We start from the raw sequence: 15,583 nt of genomic DNA, 5'->3' as shown, positions 1-15,583 counted from the left end.
TGATTCGAAGCACTTTCTACGTAATTCCAACCACACCAAAACAACTTATTAGGTGATTCGAAGCACTTTCTACGTAATTCCAACGGCACCAAAACAATTTCCTAGGTGATTCGAAGCACTTTCTACGTAATTCCAACCGCACCAAAACAACTTATTAGGTGATTCGAAGCACTTTCTACGTAATTCCAACCACACCAAAACAACTTATTAGGTGATTCGAAGCACTTTCTACGTAATTCCAACCACACCAAAACAACTTATTAGGTGATTCGAGGCACTTTCTACGTAATTCCAACCACACCAAAACAACTTATTAGGTGATTCGAAGCACTTTCTACGTAATTCCAACCACACCAAAACAACTTATTAGGTGATTCGAAGCACTTTCTACGTAATTCCAACCACACCAAAACAACTTATTAGGTGATTCGAAGCACTTTCTACGTAATTCCAACGGCACCAAAACAATTTCCTAGGTGATTCGAAGCACTTTCTACGTAATTCCAACCGCACCAAAACAACTTATTAGGTGATTCGAAGCACTTTCTACGTAATTCCAACCACACCAAAACAACTTATTAGGTGATTCGAAGCACTTTCTACGTAATTCCAACCGCACCAAAACAACTTATTAGGTGATTCGAAGCACTTTCTACGTAATTCCAACCACACCAAAACAACTTATTAGGTGATTCGAAGCACTTTCTACGTAATTCCAACCGCACCAAAACAATTTCCTAGGTGATTCGAAGCACTTTCTACGTAATTCCAACCGCACCAAAACAACTTATTAGGTGATTCGAAGCACTTTCTACGTAATTCCAACCACACCAAAACAACTTATTAGGTGATTCGAAGCACTTTCTACGTAGTTCCAACCACAATAAAACAACTTATTAGGTGATTCGAAGCACTTTCTACGTAATTCCAACCGCACCAAAACAACTTATTAGGTGATTCGAAGCACTTTCTACGTAATTCCAACCACACCAAAACAACTTATAAGGTGATTCGAAGCACTTGCTACGTAATTCCAACCGCACCAAAACAACTTCCTAGGTGATTCGAAGCACTTTCTACGTAATTCCAACCACACCAAAACAACTTATAAGGTGATTCGAAGCACTTTCTACGTAATTCCAACCGCACCACAACAACTTATTAGGTGATTCAAAGCACTTTCTACGTAATTCCAACCGCACCACAACAACTTATTAGGTGATTCAAAGCACTTTCTACGTAATTCCAACCACACCAAAACAACTTATTAGGTGATTCAAAGCACTTTCTACGTAATTCCAACCGCACCACAACAACTTATTAGGTGATTCGAGGCACTTTCTACGTAATTCCAACCGCACCAAAACAACTTATTAGGTGATTCAAAGCACTTTCTACGTAATTCCAACCGCACCACAACAACTTATTAGGTGATTCGAGGCACTTTCTACGTAATTCCAACCACACCAAAACAACTTATTAGGTGATTCGAAGCACTTTCTACGTAATTCCAACCGCACCAAAACAACTTATTAGGTGATTCGAAGCACTTTCTACGTAATTCCAACCGCACCACAACAACTTATTAGGTGATTCAAAGCACTTTCTACGTAATTCCAACCGCACCAAAACAACTTCCTAGGTGATTCGAAGCACTTTCTACGTAATTCCAACCACACCAAAACAACTTATTAGGTGATTCAAAGCACTTTCTACGTAATTCCAACCACACCAAAACAACTTATTAGGTGATTCAAAGCACTTTCTACGTAATTCCAACCACACCAAAACAACTTATTAGGTGATTCGAAGCACTTTCTACGTAATTCCAACCGCACCAAAACAACTTATTAGGTGATTCAAAGCACTTTCTACGTAATTCCAACCGCACCACAACAACTTATTAGGTGATTCGAGGCACTTTCTACGTAATTCCAACCACACCAAAACAACTTATTAGGTGATTCGAAGCACTTTCTACGTAATTCCAACCGCACCAAAACAACTTATTAGGTGATTCGAAGCACTTTCTACGTAATTCCAACCGCACCACAACAACTTATTAGGTGATTCAAAGCACTTTCTACGTAATTCCAACCGCACCACAACAACTTATTAGGTGATTCGAGGCACTTTCTACGTAATTCCAACCGCACCAAAACAACTTATTAGGTGATTCGAAGCACTTTCTACGTAATTCCAACCGCACCAAAACAACTTATTAGGTGATTCGAAGCACTTTCTACGTAATTCCAACCGCACCACAACAACTTATTAGGTGATTCAAAGCACTTTCTACGTAATTCCAACCGCACCAAAACAACTTCCTAGGTGATTCGAAGCACTTTCTACGTAATTCCAACCGCACCACAACAACTTATTAGGTGATTCAAAGCACTTTCTACGTAATTCCAACCACACCAAAACAACTTATTAGGTGATTCAAAGCACTTTCTACGTAATTCCAACCACACCAAAACAACTTATTAGGTGATTCGAAGCACTTTCTACGTAATTCCAACCGCACCAAAACAACTTATTAGGTGATTCAAAGCACTTTCTACGTAATTCCAACCGCACCACAACAACTTATTAGGTGATTCGAGGCACTTTCTACGTAATTCCAACCACACCAAAACAACTTATTAGGTGATTCGAAGCACTTTCTACGTAATTCCAACCGCACCAAAACAACTTATTAGGTGATTCGAAGCACTTTCTACGTAATTCCAACCGCACCACAACAACTTATTAGGTGATTCAAAGCACTTTCTACGTAATTCCAACCGCACCACAACAACTTATTAGGTGATTCGAGGCACTTTCTACGTAATTCCAACCGCACCAAAACAACTTATTAGGTGATTCAAAGCACTTTCTACGTAATTCCAACCGCACCACAACAACTTATTAGGTGATTCGAGGCACTTTCTACGTAATTCCAACCACACCAAAACAACTTATTAGGTGATTCGAAGCACTTTCTACGTAATTCCAACCGCACCAAAACAACTTATTAGGTGATTCGAAGCACTTTCTACGTAATTCCAACCGCACCACAACAACTTATTAGGTGATTCAAAGCACTTTCTACGTAATTCCAACCGCACCAAAACAACTTCCTAGGTGATTCGAAGCACTTTCTACGTAATTCCAACCGCACCACAACAACTTATTAGGTGATTCAAAGCACTTTCTACGTAATTCCAACCACACCAAAACAACTTATTAGGTGATTCAAAGCACTTTCTACGTAATTCCAACCACACCAAAACAACTTATTAGGTGATTCGAAGCACTTTCTACGTAATTCCAACCGCACCAAAACAACTTATTAGGTGATTCAAAGCACTTTCTACGTAATTCCAACCGCACCACAACAACTTATTAGGTGATTCGAGGCACTTTCTACGTAATTCCAACCACACCAAAACAACTTATTAGGTGATTCGAAGCACTTTCTACGTAATTCCAACCGCACCAAAACAACTTATTAGGTGATTCGAAGCACTTTCTACGTAATTCCAACCGCACCACAACAACTTATTAGGTGATTCAAAGCACTTTCTACGTAATTCCAACCGCACCAAAACAACTTCCTAGGTGATTCGAAGCACTTTCTACGTAATTCCAACCACACCAAAACAACTTCCTAGGTGATTCGAAGCACTTTCTACGTAATTCCAACCACACCAAAACAACTTCCTAGGTGATTCGAAGCACTTTCTACGTAATTCCACCCGCACCAGAACAACTTATTAGGTGATTCGAAGCACTTTCTACGTAATTCCAACCACACCAAAACAACTTCCTAGGTGATTCGAAGCACTTTCTACGTAATTCCAACCGCACCAAAACAACTTCCTAGGTGATTCGAAGCACTTCCTACGTAATTCCAACCACACTAAAGCAACTTATTAGGTGATTCGAAGCACTTTCTACGTAGTTCCAACCACACCAAAACAACTTATTAGGTGATTCGAAGCACTTTCTACGTAATTCCAACCACACCAAAACAACTTCCTAGGTGATTCGAAGCACTTCCTACGTAATTCCAACCACACCAAAACAACTTCCTAGGTGATTCGAAGCACTTTCTACATAATTCCAACCGCACCAAAACAACTTCCTAGGTGATTCGAAGCACTTTCTACGTAATTCCAACCGCACCAGAACAACTTATTAGGTGATTCGAAGCACTTTCTACGTAATTCCAACCGCACCAAAACAACTTATTAGGTGATTCGAAGCACTTTCTACGTAATTCCAACCACACCAAAACAACTTACTAGGTGATTCGAAGCACTTTCTACGTAATTCCAACCACACCAAAACAACTTATTAGGTGATTCGAAGCACTTTCTACGTAATTCCAACCACACCAGAACAACTTATTAGGTGATTCGAAGCACTTTCTACGTAATTCCACCCGCACCAAAACAACTTATTAGGTGATTCGAAGCACTTACTACGTAATTCCACCCGCACCAAAACAACTTCCTAGGTGATTCGAAGCACTTTCTACGTAAATCCAACCGCACCAGAACAACTTATTAGGTGATTCGAAGCACTTTCTACGTAATTCCACCCGCACCAGAACAACTTATTAGGTGATTCGAAGCACTTTCTACGTAATTCCAACCACACCAAAACAACTTCCTAGGTGATTCGAAGCACTTTCTACGTAATTCCAACAACACCAAAACAACTTATTAGGTGATTCGAAGCACTTTCTACGTTATTCCAACCACACCAAAACAACTTCCTAGGTGATTCGAAGCACTTTCTACGTAATTCCACCCGCACCAGAACAACTTATTAGGTGATTCGAAGCACTTTCTACGTAATTCCAACCACACCAAAACAACTTCCTAGGTGATTCGAAGCACTTTCTACGTAATTCCAACAACACCAAAACAACTTATTAGGTGATTCGAAGCACTTTCTACGTAATTCCAACCACACTAAAGCAACTTATTAGGTGATTCGAAGCACTTTCTACGTAATTCCAACCACACCAAAACAACTTCCTAGGTGATTCGAAGCACTTCCTACGTAATTCCAACCACACTAAAGCAACTTATTAGGTGATTCGAAGCACTTTCTACGTAATTCCAACCACACCAAAACAACTTCCTAGGTGATTCGAAGCACTTCCTACGTAATTCCAACCACACCAAAACAACTTCCTAGGTGATTCGAAGCACTTTCTACATAATTCCAACCGCACCAAAACAACTTCCTAGGTGATTCGAAGCACTTTCTACGTAAATCCAACCGCACCAGAACAACTTCCTAGGTGATTCGAAGCACTTTCTACGTAATTCCACCCGCACCAAAACAACTTATTAGGTGATTCGAAGCACTTTCTACGTAATTCCAACCACACCAAAACAACTTATTAGGTGATTCGAAGCACTTTCTACGTTATTCCAACCACACCAAAACAACTTATTAGGTGATTCGAAGCACTTTCTACGTAATTCCAACCACACCAAAACAACTTCCTAGGTGATTCGAAGCACTTTCTACGTAATTCCAACCGCACCAGAACAACTTCCTAGGTGATTCGAAGCACTTTCTACGTAATTCCAACCACACCAAAACAACTTCTTAGGTGATTCGAAGCACTTTCTACGTAATTCCAACCGCACCAAAACAACTTATTAGGTGATTCGAAGCACTTTCTACGTAATTCCAACCACACCAAAACAACTTCCTAGGTGATTCGAAGCACTTTCTACGTAATTCCAACCGCACCAGAACAACTTCCTAGGTGATTCGAAGCACTTTCTACGTAATTCCAACCACACCAAAACAACTTCCTAGGTGATTCGAAGCACTTTCTACGTAATTCCAACCGCACCAAAACAACTTCCTAGGTGATTCGAAGCACTTTCTACGTAAATCCAACCGCACCAGAACAACTTCCTAGGTGATTCGAAGCACTTTCTACGTAATTCCAACCGCACCAGAACAACTTCCTAGGTGATTCGAAGCACTTTCTACGTAATTCCAACCGCACCAGAACAACTTCCTAGGTGATTCGAAGCACTTTCTACGTAATTCCAACCACACCAAAACAACTTCCTAGGTGATTCGAAGCACTTTCTACGTAATTCCAACCGCACCAAAACAACTTATTAGGTGATTCGAAGCACTTTCTACGTAATTCCAACCACACCAAAACAACTTATTAGGTGATTCGAAGCACTTTCTACGTAATTCCAACCACACCAAAACAACTTCCTAGGTGATTCGAAGCACTTTCTACGTAATTCCAACCGCACCAGAACAACTTCCTAGGTGATTCGAAGCACTTTCTACGTAATTCCAACCACACCAAAACAACTTCCTAGGTGATTCGAAGCACTTTCTACGTAATTCCAACCGCACCAAAACAACTTATTAGGTGATTCGAAGCACTTTCTACGTAATTCCAACCACACCAAAACAACTTCCTAGGTGATTCGAAGCACTTTCTACGTAATTCCAACCGCACCAAAACAACTTCCTAGGTGATTCGAAGCACTTTCTACGTAATTCCAACCACACCAAAACAACTTCCTAGGTGATTCGAAGCACTTTCTACGTAATTCCAACCGCACCAAAACAACTTCCTAGGTGATTCGAAGCACTTTCTACGTAAATCCAACCGCACCAGAACAACTTCCTAGGTGATTCGAAGCACTTTCTACGTAATTCCAACCGCACCAGAACAACTTCCTAGGTGATTCGAAGCACTTTCTACGTAATTCCAACCACACCAAAACAACTTATTAGGTGATTCGAAGCACTTTCTACGTTATTCCAACCACACCAAAACAACTTATTAGGTGATTCGAAGCACTTTCTACGTAATTCCAACCACACCAAAACAACTTCCTAGGTGATTCGAAGCACTTTCTACGTAATTCCAACCGCACCAGAACAACTTCCTAGGTGATTCGAAGCACTTTCTACGTAATTCCAACCACACCAAAACAACTTCCTAGGTGATTCGAAGCACTTTCTACGTAATTCCAACCGCACCAAAACAACTTATTAGGTGATTCGAAGCACTTTCTACGTAATTCCAACCACACCAAAACAACTTCCTAGGTGATTCGAAGCACTTTCTACGTAATTCCAACCGCACCAGAACAACTTCCTAGGTGATTCGAAGCACTTTCTACGTAATTCCAACCACACCAAAACAACTTCCTAGGTGATTCGAAGCACTTTCTACGTAATTCCAACCGCACCAAAACAACTTCCTAGGTGATTCGAAGCACTTTCTACGTAAATCCAACCGCACCAGAACAACTTCCTAGGTGATTCGAAGCACTTTCTACGTAATTCCAACCGCACCAGAACAACTTCCTAGGTGATTCGAAGCACTTTCTACGTAATTCCAACCACACCAAAACAACTTCCTAGGTGATTCGAAGCACTTCCTACGTAATTCCAACCACACTAAAGCAACTTATTAGGTGATTCGAAGCACTTTCTACGTAGTTCCAACCACACCAAAACAACTTATTAGGTGATTCGAAGCACTTTCTACGTAATTCCAACCACACCAAAACAACTTCCTAGGTGATTCGAAGCACTTTCTACGTAATTCCAACCGCACCAGAACAACTTCCTAGGTGATTCGAAGCACTTTCTACGTAATTCCAACCACACCAAAACAACTTCCTAGGTGATTCGAAGCACTTCCTACGTAATTCCAACCACACTAAAGCAACTTATTAGGTGATTCGAAGCACTTTCTACGTAGTTCCAACCACACCAAAACAACTTATTAGGTGATTCGAAGCACTTTCTACGTAATTCCAACCACACCAAAACAACTTCCTAGGTGATTCGAAGCACTTCCTACGTAATTCCAACCACACCAAAACAACTTCCTAGGTGATTCGAAGCACTTTCTACATAATTCCAACCGCACCAAAACAACTTCCTAGGTGATTCGAAGCACTTTCTACGTAAATCCAACCGCACCAGAACAACTTCCTAGGTGATTCGAAGCACTTTCTACGTAATTCCACCCGCACCAAAACAACTTATTAGGTGATTCGAAGCACTTTCTACGTAATTCCAACCACACCAAAACAACTTATTAGGTGATTCGAAGCACTTTCTACGTTATTCCAACCACACCAAAACAACTTCCTAGGTGATTCGAAGCACTTTCTACGTAATTCCAACCGCACCAAAACAACTTCCTAGGTGATTCGAAGCACTTTCTACGTAATTCCAACCACACCAAAACAACTTCCTAGGTGATTCGAAGCACTTTCTACGTAATTCCAACCACACCAAAACAACTTATTAGGTGATTCGAAGCACTTACTACGTAATTCCAACCACACCAAAACAACTTATTAGGTGATTCGAAGCACTTTCTACGTAATTCCAACCACACCAAAACAACTTATTAGGTGATTCGAAGCACTTTCTACGTAATTCCAACCACACCAAAACAACTTCCTAGGTGATTCGAAGCACTTTCTACGTAATTCCAACCACACCAAAACAACTTCCTAGGTGATTCGAAGCACTTTCTACGTAATTCCAACCACACCAAAACAACTTCCTAGGTGATTCGAAGCACTTTCTACGTAATTCCAACCACACCAAAACAACTTCCTAGGTGATTCGAAGCACTTTCTACATAATTCCAACCGCACCAAAACAACTTCCTAGGTGATTCGAAGCACTTTCTACGTAAATCCAACCGCACCAGAACAACTTCCTAGGTGATTCGAAGCACTTTCTACGTAATTCCACCCGCACCAAAACAACTTATTAGGTGATTCGAAGCACTTTCTACGTAATTCCAACCACACCAAAACAACTTATTAGGTGATTCGAAGCACTTTCTACGTTATTCCAACCACACCAAAACAACTTCCTAGGTGATTCGAAGCACTTTCTACGTAATTCCAACCACACCAAAACAACTTATTAGGTGATTCGAAGCACTTTCTACGTAATTCCAACCACACCAAAACAACTTCCTAGGTGATTCGAAGCACTTTCTACGTAATTCCAACCACACCAAAACAACTTATTAGGTGATTCGAAGCACTTTCTACGTAATTCCAACCACACCAAAACAACTTCCTAGGTGATTCGAAGCACTTCCTACGTAATTCCAACCACACCAAAACAACTTCCTAGGTGATTCGAAGCACTTTCTACATAATTCCAACCGCACCAAAACAACTTCCTAGGTGATTCGAAGCACTTTCTACGTAATTCCAACCGCACCAAAACAACTTCCTAGGTGATTCGAAGCACTTTCTACGTAATTCCACCCGCACCAAAACAACTTATTAGGTGATTCGAAGCACTTTCTACGTAATTCCAACCACACCAAAACAACTTATTAGGTGATTCGAAGCACTTTCTACGTTATTCCAACCACACCAAAACAACTTCCTAGGTGATTCGAAGCACTTTCTACGTAATTCCAACCACACCAAAACAACTTATTAGGTGATTCGAAGCACTTTCTACGTAATTCCAACCACACCAAAACAACTTCCTAGGTGATTCGAAGCACTTTCTACGTAATTCCAACCACACCAAAACAACTTATTAGGTGATTCGAAGCACTTTCTACGTAATTCCAACCACACCAAAACAACTTCCTAGGTGATTCGAAGCACTTTCTACGTAATTCCAACCGCACCAGAACAACTTCCTAGGTGATTCGAAGCACTTTCTACGTAATTCCAACCACACCAAAACAACTTCCTAGGTGATTCGAAGCACTTTCTACGTAATTCCAACCGCACCAGAACAACTTCCTAGGTGATTCGAAGCACTTTCTACGTAATTCCAACCACACCAAAACAACTTCCTAGGTGATTCGAAGCACTTTCTACGTAATTCCAACCGCACCAAAACAACTTCCTAGGTGATTCGAAGCACTTTCTACGTAATTCCAACCACACCAAAACAACTTCCTAGGTGATTCGAAGCACTTTCTACGTAATTCCAACCGCACCAGAACAACTTCCTAGGTGATTCGAAGCACTTTCTACGTAATTCCAACCACACCAAAACAACTTCCTAGGTGATTCGAAGCACTTTCTACGTAATTCCAACCGCACCAGAACAACTTCCTAGGTGATTCGAAGCACTTTCTACGTAATTCCAACCGCACCAGAACAACTTCCTAGGTGATTCGAAGCACTTTCTACGTAATTCCAACCGCACCAGAACAACTTCCTAGGTGATTCGAAGCACTTTCTACGTAATTCCAACCACACCAAAACAACTTCCTAGGTGATTCGAAGCACTTTCTACGTAATTCCAACCACACCAAAACAACTTATTAGGTGATTCGAAGCACTTTCTACGTAATTCCAACCACACCAAAACAACTTCCTAGGTGATTCGAAGCACTTTCTACGTAATTCCAACCGCACCAGAACAACTTCCTAGGTGATTCGAAGCACTTTCTACGTAATTCCAACCACACCAAAACAACTTCCTAGGTGATTCGAAGCACTTCCTACGTAATTCCAACCACACTAAAGCAACTTATTAGGTGATTCGAAGCACTTTCTACGTAGTTCCAACCACACCAAAACAACTTATTAGGTGATTCGAAGCACTTTCTACGTAATTCCAACCACACCAAAACAACTTCCTAGGTGATTCGAAGCACTTCCTACGTAATTCCAACCACACCAAAACAACTTCCTAGGTGATTCGAAGCACTTTCTACATAATTCCAACCGCACCAAAACAACTTCCTAGGTGATTCGAAGCACTTTCTACGTAATTCCAACCACACCAAAACAACTTCCTAGGTGATTCGAAGCACTTTCTACGTAATTCCAACCACACCAAAACAACTTATTAGGTGATTCGAAGCACTTTCTACGTAATTCCAACCACACCAAAACAACTTCCTAGGTGATTCGAAGCACTTTCTACGTAATTCCAACCGCACCAGAACAACTTCCTAGGTGATTCGAAGCACTTTCTACGTAATTCCAACCACACCAAAACAACTTCCTAGGTGATTCGAAGCACTTCCTACGTAATTCCAACCACACTAAAGCAACTTATTAGGTGATTCGAAGCACTTTCTACGTAATTCCAACCACACCAAAACAACTTATTAGGTGATTCGAAGCACTTTCTACGTAATTCCAACCACACCAAAACAACTTCCTAGGTGATTCGAAGCACTTCCTACGTAATTCCAACCACACCAAAACAACTTCCTAGGTGATTCGAAGCACTTTCTACATAATTCCAACCGCACCAAAACAACTTCCTAGGTGATTCGAAGCACTTTCTACGTAAATCCAACCGCACCAGAACAACTTCCTAGGTGATTCGAAGCACTTTCTACGTAATTCCACCCGCACCAAAACAACTTATTAGGTGATTCGAAGCACTTTCTACGTAATTCCAACCGCACCAAAACAACTTATTAGGTGATTCGAAGCACTTTCTACGTTATTCCAACCACACCAAAACAACTTCCTAGGTGATTCGAAGCACTTTCTACGTAATTCCAACCACACCAAAACAACTTATTAGGTGATTCGAAGCACTTTCTACGTAATTCCAACCACACCAAAACAACTTATTAGGTGATTCGAAGCACTTTCTACGTAATTCCAACCGCACCAGAACAACTTCCTAGGTGATTCGAAGCACTTTCTACGTAATTCCAACCACACCAAAACAACTTCCTAGGTGATTCGAAGCACTTCCTACGTAATTCCAACCACACTAAAGCAACTTATTAGGTGATTCGAAGCACTTTCTACGTAGTTCCAACCACACCAAAACAACTTATTAGGTGATTCGAAGCACTTTCTACGTAATTCCAACCACACCAAAACAACTTCCTAGGTGATTCGAAGCACTTCCTACGTAATTCCAACCACACCAAAACAACTTCCTAGGTGATTCGAAGCACTTTCTACATAATTCCAACCGCACCAAAACAACTTCCTAGGTGATTCGAAGCACTTTCTACGTAATTCCAACCGCACCAGAACAACTTCCTAGGTGATTCGAAGCACTTTCTACGTAATTCCACCCGCACCAAAACAACTTATTAGGTGATTCGAAGCACTTTCTACGTAATTCCAACCACACCAAAACAACTTATTAGGTGATTCGAAGCACTTTCTACGTTATTCCAACCACACCAAAACAACTTCCTAGGTGATTCGAAGCACTTTCTACGTAATTCCAACCGCACCAAAACAACTTCCTAGGTGATTCGAAGCACTTTCTACGTAATTCCAACCACACCAAAACAACTTCCTAGGTGATTCGAAGCACTTTCTACGTAATTCCAACCACACCAAAACAACTTACTGGGTGATTCGAAGCACTTTCTACGTAATTCCAACCGCACCAGAACAACTTATTAGGTGATTCGAAGCACTTTCTACGTAATTCCAACCACACCAAAATAACTTATTAGGTGATTCGAAGCACTTACTACGTAATTCCAACCACACCAAAACAACTTATTAGGTGATTCGAAGCACTTTCTACGTAATTCCAACCACACCAAAACAACTTATTAGGTGATTCGAAGCACTTTCTACGTAATTCCAACCACACCAAAACAACTTATTAGGTGATTCGAAGCACTTTCTACGTAATTCCAACCACACCAAAACAACTTATTAGGTGATTCGAAGCACTTTCTACGTAATTCCAACCACACCAAAACAACTTATTAGGTGATTCGAAGCACTTTCTACGTAATTCCAACCACACCAAAACAACTTCCTAGGTGATTCGAAGCACTTTCTACGTAATTCCAACCGCACCAAAACAACTTCCTAGGTGATTCGAAGCACTTTCTACGTAATTCCAACCGCACCAAAACAACTTCCTAGGTGATTCGAAGCACTTTCTACGTAATTCCAACCACACCAAAACAACTTCCTAGGTGATTCGAAGCACTTTCTACGTAATTCCAACCACACCAAAACAACTTCCTAGGTGATTCGAAGCACTTTCTACGTAATTCCACCCGCACCAGAACAACTTATTAGGTGATTCGAAGCACTTTCTACGTAATTCCAACCACACCAAAACAACTTATTAGGTGATTCGAAGCACTTTCTACGTAATTCCAACCACACCAAAACAACTTATTAGGTGATTCGAAGCACTTTCTACGTAATTCCAACCACACCAAAACAACTTATTAGGTGATTCGAAGCACTTTCTACGTAATTCCAACCACACCAAAACAACTTATTAGGTGATTCGAAGCACTTACTACGTAATTCCAACCACACCAAAACAACTTATTAGGTGATTCGAAGCACTTTCTACGTAATTCCAACCACACCAAAACAACTTCCTAGGTGATTCGAAGCACTTTCTACGTAATTCCAACCACACCAAAACAACTTCCTAGGTGATTCGAAGCACTTTCTACGTAATTCCAACCGCACCAAAACAACTTCCTAGGTGATTCGAAGCACTTTCTACGTAATTCCAACCACACCAAAACAACTTATTAGGTGATTCGAAGCACTTTCTACGTAATTCCAACCGCACCAAAACAACTTCCTAGGTGATTCGAAGCACTTTCTACGTAATTCCAACCGCACCAAAACAACTTCCTAGGTGATTCGAAGCACTTTCTACGTAATTCCAACCACACCAAAACAACTTATTAGGTGATTCGAAGCACTTTCTACGTAATTCCAACCGCACCAAAACAACTTCCTAGGTGATTCGAAGCACTTTCTACGTAATTCCAACCGCACCAAAACAACTTCCTAGGTGATTCGAAGCACTTTCTACGTAATTCCAACCACACCAAAACAACTTATTAGGTGATTCGAAGCACTTTCTACGTAATTCCAACCACACCAAAACAACTTCCTAGGTGATTCGAAGCACTTTCTACGTAATTCCAACCGCACCAAAACAACTTCCTAGGTGATTCGAAGCACTTTCTACGTAATTCCAACCGCACCAAAACAACTTATTAGGTGATTCGAAGCACTTTCTACGTAATTCCAACCACACCAAAACAACTTCCTAGGTGATTCGAAGCACTTTCTACGTAATTCCAACCGCACCAAAACAACTTCCTAGGTGATTCGAAGCACTTTCTACGTAATTCCAACCACACCAAAACAACTTCCTAGGTGATTCGAAGCACTTTCTACGTAATTCCAACCACACCAAAACAACTTCCTAGGTGATTCGAAGCACTTTCTACGTAATTCCAACCACACCAAAACAACTTATTAGGTGATTCGAAGCACTTTCTACGTAATTCCAACCACACCAAAACAACTTATTAGGTGATTCGAAGCACTTTCTACGTAATTCCAACCACACCAAAACAACTTATTAGGTGATTCGAAGCACTTTCTACGTAATTCCAACCACACCAAAACAACTTATTAGGTGATTCGAAGCACTTTCTACGTAATTCCAACCACACCAAAACAACTTATTAGGTGATTCGAAGCACTTTCTACGTAATTCCAACCACACCAAAATAACTTATTAGGTGATTCGAAGCACTTTCTACGTAATTCCAACCACACCAAAACAACTTCCTAGGTGATTCGAAGCACTTTCTACGTAATTCCAACCACACCAAAACAACTTCCTAGGTGATTCGAAGCACTTTCTACGTAATTCCAACCACACCAAAACAACTTCCTAGGTGATTCGAAGCACTTTCTACGTAATTCCAACCGCACCAAAACAACTTCCTAGGTGATTCGAAGCACTTTCTACGTAATTCCAACCACACCAAAACAACTTCCTAGGTGATTCGAAGCACTTTCTACGTAATTCCAACCGCACCAAAACAACTTCCTAGGTGATTCGAAGCACTTTCTACGTAATTCCAACCGCACCAAAACAACTTCCTAGGTGATTCGAAGCACTTTCTACGTAATTCCAACCGCACCAAAACAACTTATTAGGTGATTCGAAGCACTTTCTACGTAATTCCAACCACACCAAAACAACTTATTAGGTGATTCGAAGCACTTTCTACGTAATTCCAACCACACCAAAACAACTTATTAGGTGATTCGAAGCACTTTCTACGTAATTCCAACCACACCAAAACAACTTATTAGGTGATTCGAAGCACTTTCTACGTAATTCCAACCACACCAAAATAACTTATTAGGTGATTCGAAGCACTTACTACGTAATTCCAACCACACCAAAACAACTTATTAGGTGATTCGAAGCACTTTCTACGTAATTCCAACCACACCAAAACAACTTCCTAGGTGATTCGAAGCACTTTCTACGTAATTCCAACCACACCAAAACAACTTCCTAGGTGATTCGAAGCACTTTCTACGTAATTCCAACCACACCAAAACAACTTCCTAGGTGATTCGAAGCACTTTCTACGTAATTCCAACCGCACCAAAACAACTTCCTAGGTGATTCGAAGCACTTTCTACGTAATTCCAACCACACCAAAACAACTTCCTAGGTGATTCGAAGCACTTTCTACGTAATTCCAACCGCACCAAAACAACTTCCTAGGTGATTCGAAGCACTTTCTACGTAATTCCAACCGCACCAAAACAACTTCCTAGGT

Source organism: Anopheles coustani, unplaced genomic scaffold (genome assembly GCF_943734705.1).
Source record: "Anopheles coustani unplaced genomic scaffold, idAnoCousDA_361_x.2 scaffold_48_ctg1, whole genome shotgun sequence".
Lineage (NCBI taxonomy): Eukaryota > Metazoa > Arthropoda > Insecta > Diptera > Culicidae > Anopheles > Anopheles coustani.
This window is presented reverse-complemented; position numbering follows the sequence as displayed.